The following is a 14450-nucleotide window of genomic DNA, read 5'->3' on the forward strand; positions in this document are numbered from 1 at the left end:
ATACTTTTATGGATTGTCTATAAAAGAATAGCATATATATATACATATAAAAAAAAAAAAAAAAAGTATAAAATAGTTTTGCGAGGTCATGGTAGGCGTCCATTTCTATGCGAACACGTCGAACATTAACTGGATCGACGCTCCCATTTTTATTCTTTACCTTCTTTCTTTCTTACTCCAGTCGGCAACTTACCCACGATTACCTGAAATCTCAATTCATGCATTTTTTAAAGCTGCCTGGATCCTTATTCTCTTATAAACCACTACCCACCAACACTTACGTAGTTGCCAATACTTCGTCCTTTAGCCGTAAGTAAATTACTTCAAAAGTTGTTCATACGTACTCATTGTCAGATTATTTTCTATCTCTCTCTCTCTCTCTTTCTCATTTTACACACATTTGAATTATTTAATAAGAAATACGTGGGAAAATCTTTGATCGTTTACTTTCCAAGAAGACATTTATAATTTACTTTATATATATATATATATAGATTCTATCAATTTAACACAAATACATCATAACAATCGCTATTTTATTAAATAAAATTAACATCGATAAATAATTCGATACGTTTGATAAATTATAATATAAAAATACCCATACCCATATCTAAGGGGGATCTCATTAAAGGATGTAGAATTAGAAAATGATAAAAACGAAAAAGACCAAAAATATTCGAAAACTCTCATCAACACAATTTGTAAGTACCATTAAAAGCGAGTATCGAAAAGCCCTCTTGAATTTGCGAGTATTCAACCCATTTGTAAAGTTCACGATGATTCGATACCCGATTATACTCTGACCCTATGATTGCCCTCGTAACCCTTCTTCGTGTCCGCAATTCGCACAATCGCAATAAAAAGTATCCGCATTCCGTAGCTCCTATTTTATCACCACCACCATCACCACCCCCTTTTCAATTCCACGTGTAACGCGCGAACATTTATGCGCATGCATCTACAGGGTAACCCAAAAATCCTTGAACTATTTTAATAATCGAATCATTTTGTGTCCCCCTATTAATCAATAACATAACGATGACCACCACCCCACTTCAAAGTGTTACATAAATCTATTGAAATAATTAAAAATCATTTCGAACGAGTATATTTTTTTTAATTTTTTTTCTACATGAAATTATATTCGAATTTGTTATAAAGAGAAATACTATTTTTTAAATAATCTATATAATAACTTTTGAACCAGTCTGTATGTAGAAAGCCAATAGATCGATCGATATACCGAAGAGATACGCTAGAATAGCCTAATTACTCGCAAGCGTGAACGTAAAGGGCATCGAGCATAATGCATGATCCATTATGATGCGAAGATATGTTCGGTGAGATAAAAAAAAAGAAAAAAAAAGGGAGAGAGGAAAAAAAGAGAATAAAAACACAAGAAAAATATATCGAAGCGAATGCGTAGCAGGACGCAAGTGAAACGATGATTTTCTCCCTTTACGGTTGGCAATGATAAAAAAGGAGAAAGAAGAAGAAAGAAAAAAACCAAATGAATAAATAAACGATCTCAAAATGTCGCGTGACCAAATTCGATTTCTATCATTCGTCGTATCATCGTCTTCGCCGAGACTAATGAATTTTTCTTCTTTTCTTTTTTCCGTATGCACACGGGTGGTGCGCTAGTGCTTCTCTTTAAACATATTTCAATATGATTATAAATTTGTTGGGAGAAAAAAAAAGAAGAAAGAAAAATGCAAAATTTCTAATAGAATTTTCAATTTGATCATCGGAATTTTGTTGATTTAACCTAAATTACGAACGATCGATTATTAAATCGTCCAAGTTTTCTTCTAATCGTTTTTTTAAATATTTATCAAATATATAATATAACAGAAACAAAAACTATTGCTCACGACACACGAAACTATCATTAATAATACAAAATTATCGAATACTCGAAAGTCTTGTCTGGTATTTGCTGTTCGATCTATTTTTAAGACAACTCGATAGAAAAATCGTAATAACTATTGTGAAAAAATAATAAAGTGTACACACAACACAACAACGCGTTAAAGATAAGAATGTTAATTATTCGAAAATTCGACGCAAAGAAAAATTCAACCGATAATTGTTTTTTCCTCAAGATATAAACGTAAGATTAAATGAAAGAATATTTTGTTGTTGTTGTTGAATAATGAAATGTCGCGTCGACGATAAATAATTATTAACAATCTAATGAGATATTTTCTAGACGACTAAGAAAAGTCAAGAGTCATCGAATTGATCGAGGGCCGAGTCTAGGACCGGTCGAGGGCCGTTATAAGGGCCGATCGATTATAACCAAAAGGAGAACTCGCTGAGTAAGGAAATCGTTGCCAAAGTTCATACATATGTACACGATTATATATTATATATGTATATGCGTATACATACTACATCATACCATGTAATACATATGTACAATAGAATACGGGTCACGAACCTAACGATTCGAAAACCTAACTATAACGATCGAAATAATCATTTTCTACGTGTATAAATTAATTGTTAAATGTTTTAACACTTGAAAATATATTATTTTTCTAGTGCAAATTTAAATTCTATTAATTTATGCATAAGAAGAGATATAATAACATCAATTATAACGAACGATCTCAATTAACTTCTCGTCTAAAATAGAACAATAATTGAATTATCATGCAACTCTATCGAGATGCATTCGCCGTTGGATATTATCTAATGAACATTTTTTTTTTAATTTTCTTTTTCTTTTTATAGCGATATTTCAATTCAATTTACTTGGACGAGTATTATTGTTTACATTATTATTATTATTATTATTATTATTATTACCATTTGGTTACGAACACAAATTTTCTTTTTCAAAATAACGACGAAAATAAGAATAAAATTCTATTGAATATTTGTAAACGCGATGCGCATAAATGATGACTCGTTTCAAAAATTGCATAATTTTCTTAAATAGAAAAGGCATACGAAATTTCTTCACTTTTACAAGATGAATAAAATCTACAAAAATTGTTGGATGATCTTTTTTTTCTTCTCGAGAGAAACGAAAAATATCTACTATTATATCTACGTATAATAATTTATCAAAATATCGAAACTATTGAAATGATAGATTTTTCGAGATTCGCATATTTTTTTTTCCTTACTCGTATTTTAAACGTTTCTCTCTCTTAAAGAAGAAGAAGAAGAAGAAGAAGAAAATTTCGCGAAAGTCTGCATTAAATTCACTAGAGTGCCGAGGTCAACGTCTTTTCGAGAGAAAAAGAGAGAAAGGAAAAAGAAAAAGAAATACTAATCTCCGTTAATGTCGTCGAAAATATGCAAATCACGAGTACCATCCCGAATACTTGCAGGTTGGCTTTTAGAAACATCATCGTCGTCGTCGTCGTCGTCGTCGTTTTTAGATTTCTCATCCGACATTTCTACGTAAACTCAATGTGACTTCATCCGCTTTAAGAAGTTACAGACAAACTTTCAAAGTGATCGCTAAATTCTGTCTCTCTCTCTCTCTCTCTCTCTCGCGTAATTAATTATATCATATACACAAAATGGAAGCTCATCAAGAGTTTTTTGATGAGATTAATATCAAAAAAATATTAATTTACCATTTTTGAAAGATATTTTTTCATGTCGAATATATATATATAAACTTTTTCTTCTAACTAAAGTTGTGATTTTTTAATAATTTTTGAACGAACGTTAACCTGAGATTCGAGAGAAAAAAAAAGAATAATTGTTCTTTTTTTTTTGTAACGTCTCATCTTATGTAACATAATTATTTCTTTTTCGAATACGTATCTCGTACGTATTCATTCATTGTAAGAGATTACTTTGATCTAAAATTTGAGAATACATTTTTCTGTAACACACTTAAGGTACAAATAAAGATACTAATGACGTTACGTAATAATAGATGTTATAGCAATCGTGAGAAGATTTTAATTGACATTACAAAGAGACAAGATTCGCGTGTTGGGATGTAAGAACTATCGTTACACACGCGTCGATAAAATACCCACGCTTTCTCTCTACATTTCAAACTGAATGAACAACAAGATTGACGTATTAAGAAACGGGACACAATAGAAAATAATTATAATAATGAAATTTAAAAAAAAGAATAAAGAATTGTAATAATTACCAGTAATTACCGACAGGTTAGGTTCGAGTAACGATAAAAGGGCAAACGAAATTATTTACGGCCTTATTTCTCGTCTATTAAAAACTAGTATTTAATTTTAAAAACTAAAAGAAAAAACAATTAGAAATAAATCTTTAATTTGTAAAAAGCAAAAAAGAGAAAGAATGAATAAATATTTCAGCACGCGATATTAGGCGAGTCATTACACGTAATTGAAACAGTCGCATAATCTTTAAAATGAAAAATGAACAGTATGAATGTTTTGGACAAAATATTGTAAAATAAAAAATTGTTTGTATGCTTTTAAGCTGAAGATTTTGTAACCTAACAAATCTACTTCTTCTTTTTTTCATATTATAAAATTGCACGGGAACTAATATCGAAAAATAAGTTGATAATTTTCGGTTCCCATTTGAAAGTTGCACGATGTGTTATTGTATTAAAGTTTATTACAATGTGTAGCAATTATTATTATTATTATTATTATTAATTACTGTAGGTAGGATTAAATAATGAATGAGAGAGAGCATGGTTGCGAGTGAACGATACCGAATGGTCTTCTTTCTCACTTTCACTATAGCAATCTCGTGCGTGGATTAAACAGGACACGTGGGCAGGAATGCGACGCTAAGTGAAAGCAAAAGTTTCGTACTCGTAAAAGAGGAGAACAAGGTGGTTGAGAAGGTGGTGGAAAAAGGTGAGGTAGGGGGAAGTAGGGTGAAGGAGGATGCGCCCCTGGCAAGGTCGAGCAATGCCAGGTTCAAGGCCATCTCTAACGCGTCCACTTCTTACTTTCAACCAACTATTTCTAATCTCTTACGTTAATAGTAATAAATCATGTAACAGCAAAACATACTTTCAATGTTTCGTATCAAAAAAGAAAAAACTCATTAATTAATAAATAATCGATGAAATAAATATTACAAATATGTGGAAATAATAATAAGAAAAAAAAAAAGAAAAAAAACATAAATGATTCACAAATTCAAAGACAAATTATATTTTTCGTTAACCTTGTAAAATCGCAAACTTAATTTTCCTTGTAAATAGTTTCGAACGGGAAAAAATATCACGATAATCATTATAATCGTTACCGAATGACGACGCGATGTGGAGAATGCATGATACTGAAAATAAAGAAAGAAAGAAAAACGGGGGATAAATGTGCATATCTCCATGTACGTATTATTACACGACGTCATTCGTGAGTAGTAAGAAAGAGAACGCATTTGGCCCCAATTATTCAAGGCTGATCTCTCGCAAAGTATGATCCCCATTAATCCAACATCATGTACTACTTCATAGTAATTGCAAATATGATTTTTCTCTTGGCTCAAATGGTAAAGACTTTAATTGGGGGAGCACGACGAGACAAGAAAAAAAAAGAAATTCTTTTGTGCAGCCGAAATTCGAAATATTCATTTAACATTATCCTTGACGTAACGAAAAACGATTGGAATTAATCGTCGTTTACCAAATTGGCCTTGAATTTATATAAAACGTCAATTTATTTTCTCCAAATGTGGATTATTACCAACCTCCTACCCATCCTTGACGACATTGTTTTATTCAATTTTGTTATAATGAAGAAACAATTTTTAATTGGGACAATCCGCAAATGCAGAATTTATTTAACGACAATAGTCATTCAATATGAATCGTGGAAATATATCATGCGAGTTATAGAAATAATCGTCGACAGCAATGCACACATACGAAGTAATAATATATATAATACCGTTTGCCAAAGGAAAAGTCTACTACCTCCTGTCATCGTCGGTACCGTAGTCTAATACACACACGGAATCATGGTCCTTTGCTTTTATGCACGCTTATCGTACTCTTGAGTACCTAACAGGACTTCTAAGGTAAACATTTGACTTGCGCGACTAACAGGTGGAGAAATTTCTTCTGTGGTTAAAGAAAACGTTATGGATGTTTAAAGAGATGAAATTTTCTTTTTTTTTTTTTCTTTTGCTCGAGCAACACATTTCACAAACCTCTTCGATTCATTCCTTCTATTTACCCCACACCCCCTCTACTAATGTTCATTCTCTTCTGATTTTTAATGATCAATTATACCTTTGCGTAATTTTTCAAACGCGTGATTTAATTTGTAACTTTAAAATCAAAGCTCGCGTTGCGACTTTACGAGCTGAAAAAGAAAGTTAGTAAGGAAGAAAAAAAACAATGTACATAATTGATATTTAGAAGACACTTTAAGAGCACACACACACATACACGCATACACACACTGGTTGTACTCTTGCGTGCACGCGTATAAATAACAAGTGTTGAAATGACAGATTAGTAAAGGGTATTAAATACATTATTGTGCGAAGGTAAAGTACGAAGATCGAATGGCTGGACTAACTATTGAATAATGCACGAACTAACGAACGAACGAACGAACGAACGAACGAATGAACGTATTTCTTTCTTTGAGAGGAAACATTGGTGGTGATCCACGCGCTTACGTATTATTTCACAACGTATTTAATGAAATCAGTCCCGTAGGTGACACGAATCGCAATGTATTTTGAAATAAATTATTGTGAAATAATTTAGTAAGAACAAAATCAAAAGAATAAAAAGATAGAAAAAAAGAGAGAAAGATAAACATAATTTATTAGGACCAATTTTTGTTGAAAATCCTATCAATTCCTTTTTTGATCAATTTCCTCATTTGTAAGAATTAAATAAAGATGCGAATTATCCAAAAGAAGAAGTAGTGTTAGATGCAATTTTCCTAGCACGATAGTGGTGGTGGGTGAATGGGAAGGGGTTTGGGTATTGGTATCCCATCCCTCCTCGGCATACTAATCTCAAGAGACCTAGATTAAGAAGCGGACTCCTGATCGTTGCATTCCATTGACGTAAAAGTACTCCTCGAGTTCCAAGGCCTACGAGTCGACAACGAGTCTAACGACGGAAGGTGGAGGAATAAAAGGAAATAAAACGAGCTTGTAGAAAAATAAGGTGGTGGTGGTGGAACAAAATAAGGTTGAGACGGAGGAGGTGTAATTCCAAAATGGACAACTCCTTTGATCGGAGAGACTCGAGGAATTTTCTAATACTGTCGCAATTTTCTTAAGCAATAACACACACACGCGCATGCATTCTAATTCACGGTCTCGTGCACGAGGCTTTTTGCATTGACGACTCTTTAACGTATATATATTGAGCTAGGTATTAAAAAGTATTGATATTAATTATTTTATTTATTACACGCATTAATATTTCGTTATCTTTATTTACTTTTTGAATACCTTTACTTTCTCAATAGGACAAAGAATAATAAATAAATACGATTGATCGTGCTGTAAAATACGAAATAATATTCATGTTTCAAGCATTTAAGTGTTCACACTTACGACACGCGTTATTTAACGTCTGCTTGCTTATTTGACAAATTATTTTTATAATTTACAATTATGTAACTAATCGAGAGATCGACGATGATCGAAATAAATTATTGAATAGAAAAAATTCATTTTGGCGAATCAATAGTAAAATATATTTAAAGACAGGTAACGAGATATAAATGTGATCTATCTATATGCAGAAAAAAAAAGAAATTAATGTTCGTATTTTGTCACCGAGAGGGAAAACAAATTTAACGATTCATTTTTCGTTCCACTTTATAGGGATGTTTACCGGTAGGTTAGCCGGTAAACTGGAACGCACGGGGAAACAGAGAATCGATGAGATATGTTGTTCTGTATACGCGTTTATTAGTATGTACATATATGTATTTTCCCCACCGTCTCAGGCGTTTACCTCGACCTCCTAAAACACTCTTTTTTAGTTTTTTCCCTTTTCAAACTAACCGAGTAATTACAATTTTAACGTGCACATTTTTCTCGTTATATCCCCCACACCGCATAAACATCTATTCTTATATATTTCTTCAATTCAAATTAAACAAATTTTCCACAAATTTATTTCCCCCGTTCTCTTATTTGTTCTTTTTTTTTCTTTTTAATTTTATTTTATTCATTTTCGTGCACGCGTTACTACGTTGCGTTATGAACAAATGAATATATTTGCAAATAAGAAGTTGAAATAATTTATGTTTTTCTTTTTTAAATACAAATTAAGAGTATAAAAGAAAAATGTTTCATTCCTATTTACATATTTGCGCGATAAGAGATTAAAAAATCACAAAAAAATAAATACGAAATATATTTCTTTGAAGAAGAGCCTCGTATGCACAAGTATAGTGTTGCTATTCAACGTAAAAGTACGATATCAAGCGCCGAGGTCGCGTAGTAACCTATATTTCATGCAAATTAAGAAACCGGTGAGCAGGTGTAAACACGCGCCTAGCATAGTCACTTTTATGTTAGCTATTTGTGCGCGTACGCGTTTCTTTCGAACGTGTCTTTCAAATTCGCATTCTAAAAGCCTACGTCTTTTTATATTAATCAAGTATTTTACCTTATCACATCATAATCTTTATGCGATAATATAAATATTTTAATGTGTTACGTAATAAATTGTATATACATATATATTCAATAATAATATGCAAAATATGCATCGATCATTATAGCGGTCTTCATATACGTAAATGATTTGAAAAGTCTTAAACCTAACATAGAAACAATTTTGCCCGATCCAAGTATACAGAGTAAATACCATAATGAAAATAAAATTAATTAACAAATATTAGACTAACAATCAAAATTGAAAAGTAGCCAATAGAAAATAAACGAAATAAAGATAAAATTGTTAATAGAAAACGACTCTTCTCTGTTATCTATAAAAACAAACAATAAAAGAATTTTAGAATAGAAAATAATAATAATAATAATAATAATAATAATAATAATAATAATAATAAAAAAATAAAAATAATTATATAGAGTAAACAAAATATTTAAAAAAATATATGATATATCAAGAGAGCGGATAAGATACGACAATCTTCGACGCTCGCATGATATACCTCTCTCCTCCCCATTTCCCCCCCCCACACGCATATGCTCGCGCACGCACGTACACGCAAACGCGCGCGCGTCTAAACAAAATGCGTGGTAGGGGAGAACAAAGGGAATAATATAAATAAAAAAGAAAACAATAGAATAGATGTACGTAGGTAAAATACGGGGGAAACGCCTAGGACGAGAGGACAAAGTCGGTAGGAGTAAAAACCCGCGTGCTCGCGTGTCAATGGGCGTGTGAGTTTTCCCTTCTGTCTTTCTCTCTTTCTCTCATATTAACGTGCACGCGGTTGAGCCCTTAGATACCTCGTCCCCACCACCCCTTTTGCCAATATGCGCGCGCGTGCTCACCAACGAACCCTTACATTAATGTTTTCAGTCACAAGCTGGAAAGTTTTGTGATGGCAACCAGTGAGCTACTAGTTACCCTGGAAACGTTTTGTTGTGCCACGAGGGATGAAGAGGACGACAGAGAAAGAGAGAAAACTATATTCTAGCTAGCTAGCTAGCTAGCTACCCCCTCCCTCCAAACCCTTCGTTCACTTCCATCCTTTAAAACCATCAGAAACTCACGAGAAACTCTCTGTCCCACGACGACTCGGCATCAGACACTACCCTCTCTAATCCGACTTAACTTGACCTACCCCAAAACTTATCTCTCACACTAAACACCATTCTATACATGTAGGTATATATGTGTACGTGTACTTGTATGTTGAGTAATATGTAAGCTTGCAAATTTTGTATAATATAATCAAATATTCATAGATATATTTAGTAAAATCACGCATAATGTTTATTAACACGAGTTCGTGTCATAATTAATTAACGTTGTATTTTGTAGCATTTTTATAAATCTATATACAAAAATAATATTTTATTAAGTGTTTCTCATATCTAATATATAACTCGCATTAAATATTTTATAATATATAGCATTGCAGGGGAGAGAGTATTCTAAATTTAAATATACAACACTGTATATTTTTGCTTTACTATAAATTCATATTGTATTAAATAGTTCTAACGATGTAGTTTATATTTATGGTGAAAAATATCGAATATAAACTACTGTCGTTAATTGAGCATAACAAAATATTCAAAAAAGAAGTTACTTATATTAAACGTATTTGGCTTGGAAAAGATAATTCTTTATTTAAACGTTGTAAAAAAAAAAGAAAAACAAAGAATTTCACACAATCTAACGAACGTTAGATAACGAGTTAGGATAAAAAGTTAAAGAAACAATACTACGCATATACTCGTATACAAACATACATACATAGTGGTGGCATATAAGAGACAAGAAATAAGAATAAAGAAACTAACGCCTATTCTTGTTCTAAATTCTAAACACTTTAACTAGACTATGACAAAGCATTACGTAAAAACGTTGAAGAAATTGAAAATAGAATAAAGTAAAGAAAAGAAAAAAGAAAAAAAAAGAGGATAACATTTACCTATATAAGAAGTATCGTTTAACGTCATAGAAAAAGAAAAGAAAAATTCTAAAAAATAAATTCTCACGAAATAAAATCAACCGCACAAGAACAACAACAACAACAACAAAAATAACTCAACTTAAACGCCTGTTTTTTGAACATATTCATGCAAATATTTTATCTTCTTCTTTTTCTCTTTAGGCGAGTTATCTATCTACCGCATCGAGAGTGACTCAATTTCTCCTAAAAAATCAAATAAAATAAAATAAGAAAGTTAAGATTTAACTGTAAGATCGCAAGATGCATCTGTAACAGTCGTAAGGCCGGCAACCTTCGTTTATCTCAACAGTTCGTGAAGGAATACGAAATACCCATGGAAAGAGTAGCGCATAAACGCGTGTGTACATACGTGACCACGAATTCCCACCATGAAAAACTGGTCATATAAAATCTTAACTCTCGTAATGTCTGCTCGCTCCAGGAATACATAGGTTTGGTATTAAAATACTTGTTTACTCGGCCGGTTTGTCTGCGTTTGTTGATCGAACGCACGGTGGTAATACAACCAAGAAGTACCAAAAACCGATAGAAGAAGAGCTTTTTCGATGAATAAATAAACGAAAAAGAGAGGAACGTTATTATCCGAATGCCTTCTACGAAGACTCGTGAATCGTGTTCGAATGCATTCTAATGTAATACTTATACACACGTATGGGTGTTGTGTAGATGGTACATAAGTGCAGGAAAAGGAGGGAGAAGGATAGCGAATGCTGATCGAACCCGACCACCCCACCCACCGTGCTATTATTTATGCTCTTACGTCTTATATAAATTTATTATTTGCACGTAGAATAAATTAATGAACTTTTTAATATGAAGATAAATAAGCAAAAGAACAAAAATAGGATTTTTTCAATTTGTCTAAACCATTTCGAATTTGTTGAAAATATTTTTAAGAGGGGCGGGGCGGAAGAAGTGGGGTTTATGGGCAATTTACACGTGACTATTTACAAAAGAATATATATACGGGCGTGTTAAACTACGCGAAAGTAATAATGTAAACGCAAGAAATGCTATCGCACAGATGGTTGCATGCATTCACAAAGAGAGTCTCTCTTTCGAGGTCATCGAGATTCTCCGACGTGCGTTTCGTCGGTTACGGTCGAGTTTCTGCAGACTAACGAGTCTTACAAGTAGAGAAATAAATAAAAGCCTTGAGAGGACGATCTCTATCTGATAACGATACGATAATCATTTACAATCAAATCAACATTTTATAAAAGAAAGTATTTTCTATAAAATTAAAATACAATAAAATATACATATAAAGTTAGGCTATAATACACGTATAATACTGATATCGAGATAACGCATTATCTCAACAAATATATATATATAGTGTTGATATCTCCACCTATAAAACGAACGATAATTAATCAATATAATTAATGTAAAAATTCTTTCTATTCCAAAGAGACAAACGAGGAATTTCGTTCCATCAAAATTTCATTATAACAAACTCTCTCAAATAAACAATAAAATAAATTTCTACAAGACGTATAATAAAGAATATGATTACAAAACAAAACAAAAATATAACATTCCATCGGTTTTCGATTGAAACGTTTTACGATCGAGTATGAGTAGATAAAAAATAAAAAATGTTATCTTTCGTGATAACACAGCGGACATATGCGGAGAAAATGAAGGAGAGACGCTGCTGCGTCAACTCTAAACACAACTACAAGGAAACGACTACTATACTACTACTACTCTTAATATACGACAAGGGAAATCCTCGTAAAGTGGCGCTGATCTCGCTTATCTCTTTTCTAATATACAATATACACCACATAATTCCTCCCCTTCTACGCCCTACTTATATCTTTTTTACTTCAATGTGTCCTGTAAAATGAGAGAAGAAAAATATAAAAAATTCGTACAATGGCCATGGAGAAAATATAATAACGAATAAAAGAATTTGGCTATTAATGTAAATTTCATCCGAGGGAACGTTGTAACGTTCCGATAAACCTATCAAAGAATCCGGACGAATTCCGACGGAAGAAGCCGAAGCGAATCGCCAGAATTATCGACTTTGGTCGTCGACCCTAGTCGTCGTCGATGATGTATCATTTTCGTACAAGGTGTAATGCCTAATGGATAAACAGAGCGTGTAATCTCTAATCTTATGAATTTCGAACTCGAATTTATTGTTGTTGTTCGCTCTATCTTTCTCTGCCGTTTTAATCTTGAATCAAATATTGGAAATAGGATTAAATGACAAAAGATAGTCTAAACAAGTATACAATTTTACATGTTTCTCTTTATCCTACAGTGTATCCGAATCGAACAATCGAAGCGAAAGAAAAAGATCGTCGTAAGGGCAGGTAGGTAGGTAGGTAAGAAAGAAGGAGGGAAGAAAGGAAGAATAGGAGGGAGGGAGGGAGGGAAGGAGGGAGGGAGGAAGGAAGGAAAGAAGGAAGGAAGGAAGGAAGGAAGAAAGGACGGACGCGTGCGCGCGAGCGAGAGCGTGCCCGCCACTGGCACAAAACTAACCCCCAAAAAGTCGAGTAACTTCGGCACGCTGTTACGATAATAACGACGTGAAAAAAAATTAATCAAAACACGAAATTTCGTAAACGTTTTGACTTTTAACCCGGCGAGATATGCCGGAATCGATATAAGAGTGGAAAAAGATAGAACGATAGATAGAAGAAAAAAGGAGAGAGAAAGAGAGAGAGAAAAAGAGAGAGAAAGAGAGAGAAAGAAAATGAGGAAGAAAGACGATAAACGAACGTTCGTTTGGGACGCTTTTTCACTCAACACTTGAAAATGATTTCACAAATAACGAATAAAACATTTATTATATATGGCAGAATGATTTCCGACTCACCCGTTTAAACGGCACAGTAATTGGGCACACAAGAGACTGCCAAAAACCGGATCAATTCTCCTTGACAAACACGAAAACTTCGGGAAGCTATCATGGAACACAATGGCGAGCCGCCTTACGCGATGACCGAACAGAGCTAACGCTAGCACCATCTGCCGACCTACCAACGGTACTCAACCGAGCTATGCGATTCGACGAGATCAACCAATCAACGTCAAGCTCGCCTTTACGCGGGAACTCCTTTGGCGCGAATCATAGGCCACGTTGTCGCTCTTCTCTACCATAGCTATTTCTAATCATAAACTTCTCCATTTTTATTTTTACTTTATCGTTCTATCTCGTGTTTTTATTTTCCATGGAAATTAACGTCAAATTTAATTAATTCGAGGGAATTCACGACATATATATATACATATGTATACATACTCGTCATACTACTTCTCTTCTTCTCTTCTTTTTTTTTTCTTATAAATAAAATTTTAATCTCTCCCACAAAAATATCGATCGTGATAAATCGTACTCCGCGACGTTCTATTTTATTTAATAATTTATCTACGATGCAAAACGATAAAAGCAAGATGGATATTACAGAAGAAATGCACTCGTATGAAAAGAAATTTCAAACGAGTAGTAAGAAATACGAAGAAATTGATATGAAAATTTTTCACGTAAATCGATCGAGAGATAGAACTTTGCTCGAATTAGAAGAAATGAAAATGAGATACGAGATGCTTAAAGAACGATTAATAAATATTCACGATAATTATTTGTCTTGCGTAACGATATTGAATAATCAACAGAAATATGAGGATGAAATGCGCGGAAAATTTGAAAAGTTAACTATCGAACGAGAGAATTTAAAAGAACGTTTGATCGAATGTACACGATCGAAGGAAGATAATGACGAAGAGATTAAAAAATTATCTGTTACGTTCGAAATAGAAAAGGTAATTAGTATACAATTCCCATTTTTTAAATTAAATATAATTGTGTTAATCATTTTATATGTTCTTCCGTAAATACAAACTGTA

The 14450-nt window shown here is 32.9% G+C and overlaps 1 protein-coding gene across 2 annotated transcripts in view; it reads right to left on the reverse strand.

Moving 5' to 3' along the window:
• Nucleotides 1-13549, reverse strand: part of LOC106790264 (heterogeneous nuclear ribonucleoprotein K) — an 84585-nt gene extending 71036 nt beyond the window's left edge. For both annotated transcript variants that reach the window (XM_014755040.1, XM_014755048.1), the window contains exon 1: nucleotides 13420-13549. The gene's annotated coding sequence lies outside the window, so the exon portion shown is untranslated. The remainder of the gene's footprint in view (nucleotides 1-13419) is intronic.
• Nucleotides 13550-14450: the final 901 nt, after the last annotated feature.

Source organism: Polistes canadensis, unplaced genomic scaffold, assembly GCF_001313835.1.
Source record: "Polistes canadensis isolate GaletaPanama2010 unplaced genomic scaffold, ASM131383v1 scaffold_7, whole genome shotgun sequence".
Taxonomy (NCBI): domain Eukaryota; kingdom Metazoa; phylum Arthropoda; class Insecta; order Hymenoptera; family Vespidae; genus Polistes; species Polistes canadensis.